We start from the raw sequence: 2,643 nt of genomic DNA, 5'->3' as shown, positions 1-2,643 counted from the left end.
TCTCAGGTTTGCTTTGTCAAGAGATTATTTTAATGGTGTGTTGGTTCATTAAAGTACCTGTAAGAGTCATTCGCTATTTCATCTTATTATGCATTTTGCATATATGTGACCCATAGTTTGAGAGGATACGCCTACATTCATAGCCCAAGCACATCTCATCCAACTTTCTAATTTACTCTTTCTTTCAAACTGACACATGCCATTTACAGCCAGAAGAGCCTTAAGGAAAATCACTTGTGGATCAGTCAAAACTATTGTTTTTCCAATTAGTGAGTCTGGGAATAGATGATGATTACAGAAATAAGTAAGTGAACTATGATTCCCAGCCAATCAGCCCACGTCAACCAAGAAAGACTTTTGAAAAAAGCTATATAGATTTTATGTAAATTTGGTATTTATGAGCACCAAACTTTTCGCACTGACATCTGCCTGAGAAGAAACTTCATTTACAGCAGTGGCAGAAATGAAGTTCACTGTGAACTAGTTTGGGATACCATATGCTTTAGCAAGCTGAAGAGGGGGTGGGGAGAGGCATTTTAAAAACAGATTTTTCTTGCTCTCACTGGGATGATGTTGCGTGACAACATTGTGACATCACGAGCTGCGTGATTTTCCTTGCTGTTGCGCCAATACAGAGAGCATCCAGGAGGTACCAGCACCTTGGAGACACTGGGTACTTTCCGCGCATGGAACTTCAGGCACTCCGCAGGCATTTTCTTTCTAAACCTCACAACATCTCTCTAAGGTATTGCCAAACTGGAGACAAATTTCACAGTTTAATCATGTGGAACACATTGGTAAATATAGATGTGCCTTTTAGAAAGTTGCTTCAAAGTGTATTTTGCAGCTCACAAGACGTTTCTCAGGGTGTAAACCAGTGGTGTAATGTAAAGCTTTTGGCCCTCCCCCATGTGAGCGGGGAGGATAGACGTGTTTGGCATAACGCTCTCAGTGGCGCAGGAGGGGCGGGAGTGTGGAGAGACGGCTGTTTCCTTCCGTGTCCTCCCCTTCTCTGTGTCTCTTCAAGCCACATGGGGTTGTCTCCTGTACCTCCTTCTCGTGCTTGTCCTTTCAGCACCAAAAAAAGAAGACTGAGTTGTGATAAAACTTAAGTTGTAAGTTAAGGGATTGGTTAGAATTTCAGGGTCAGAAGCTCACTGAACAATAAGGCCTGTTGACAGTAATCCTGGCAAGCTAATCATGTATGATAGAGTTTTAGTGGAAAATGGGTTCTCCTTAGGAGAGTGCAGTCACATTGCAGAAAAACCCGTTTCTTGTCCTAATCTCCCCAGATCTACTACGAGACGGCATGGGTTTGTGCTCAGAATACGTCTTAGGCTTTGCCCTTTTTCTTCCTAGATCTCCGCTTCTCCCAAGTTCCTAGGAAAGATAACTCGATATGGAGCAGAGACCTGGATGTGAATTCTAGCTGTGTCCTGTAATAGCTGTGGGGATCACTGGGCATGTTGTTAAGCCTTCCTAAGTCTGTTTCCCCTTTAATCATGTGTAGACAATATTCAACTCACAGATTTGTTGCGAAGATTATGTAAGATAATGTGGGTTATAGTTTATTTGTGTGTGTGTGTGTGTGTGTGTGTGTGTGTGTGTGTGTTGGGAAGGGTACTGGGGACTGAACTTGGAGGGAGGTGGGTTTTACCTTACCCTTTTAATTTTTTAAATTTGGAACAGGGTCACATGTTGGCCTCAAATCTTCTATCCTCTTGTTGCAGCCTCCAGAGTACCCAAATTACATGTGGTCACCACTGCGCTTAGTATGGGTGTTGTAAATTCTGAAGTGCTATCTATGTGACAGGAGGACCGTTTTATTTTCTCACTACAAGAGAACTGTCCAGAAGATAAAAATAAGTCAATCAGAAATCATTTATCCATTTTTCTGGGGGGTGATTTATGTTATTCTTTAGGGTATCATGCAAACGAGGATATTCATTTTTTAGACTGAGGATTGAACCCAGTGTTATTCTACCTATGAGCTACACCACAGCCGTTTTCATTTTTTATTTTGAAACAGGGTCCTGTTAAGTAGTTGAGGCTGGCCGCGAACCTGTTATCCTTCTTTCTCAGGCATGCGCCACCACACCGGCTTCAAGTTCCTTCTTGTTTGTGATTTCTGTCAGTGGAAAACACAGGCGCTTCTTATTGTTTTTGTTTGTTTGCTTAAAATAGAGATAATTTAGATAATGTATCAAGATACTTGATATGGACGATCAGAAGTCGGTTATTAGCAATTATACCTTTTCCTAAAACACACAGAAATATTTGAGAGATGGTCATTTACAGATATCTGTGTGCACTAGAGTTCAGGTTTTGTAAAGGTTTACAAGTATTTATGTATGATTTTTGTGTGTATTTTCAGAGTCTTTTGTGTTTTTCTTTTCTTTTTTTTCTTGCAGAACTTTGAAAAATGAAGAGAATTAAGTTGTTTCTAAAAAGCCAAAGCAGCCTGCCATCTCTTTCTTTTCTGGGCTACGGTCCAATTTGCACAGCAGTTGCAAAGAAAAAGCAAACGCATCACTAGATTCAGCGAGAAATATTGTAACAGTATGTAATCTCTGTCAAGATAAAATTGCTTTGTGATTTACATTACAATAAATCCTGACCTTTAAGTGCTGCAGACTAAGCTAA

Source organism: Muscardinus avellanarius (genome assembly GCF_963383645.1).
Source record: "Muscardinus avellanarius genome assembly, chromosome: 1".
Lineage (NCBI taxonomy): Eukaryota > Metazoa > Chordata > Mammalia > Rodentia > Gliridae > Muscardinus > Muscardinus avellanarius.
This window is presented reverse-complemented; position numbering follows the sequence as displayed.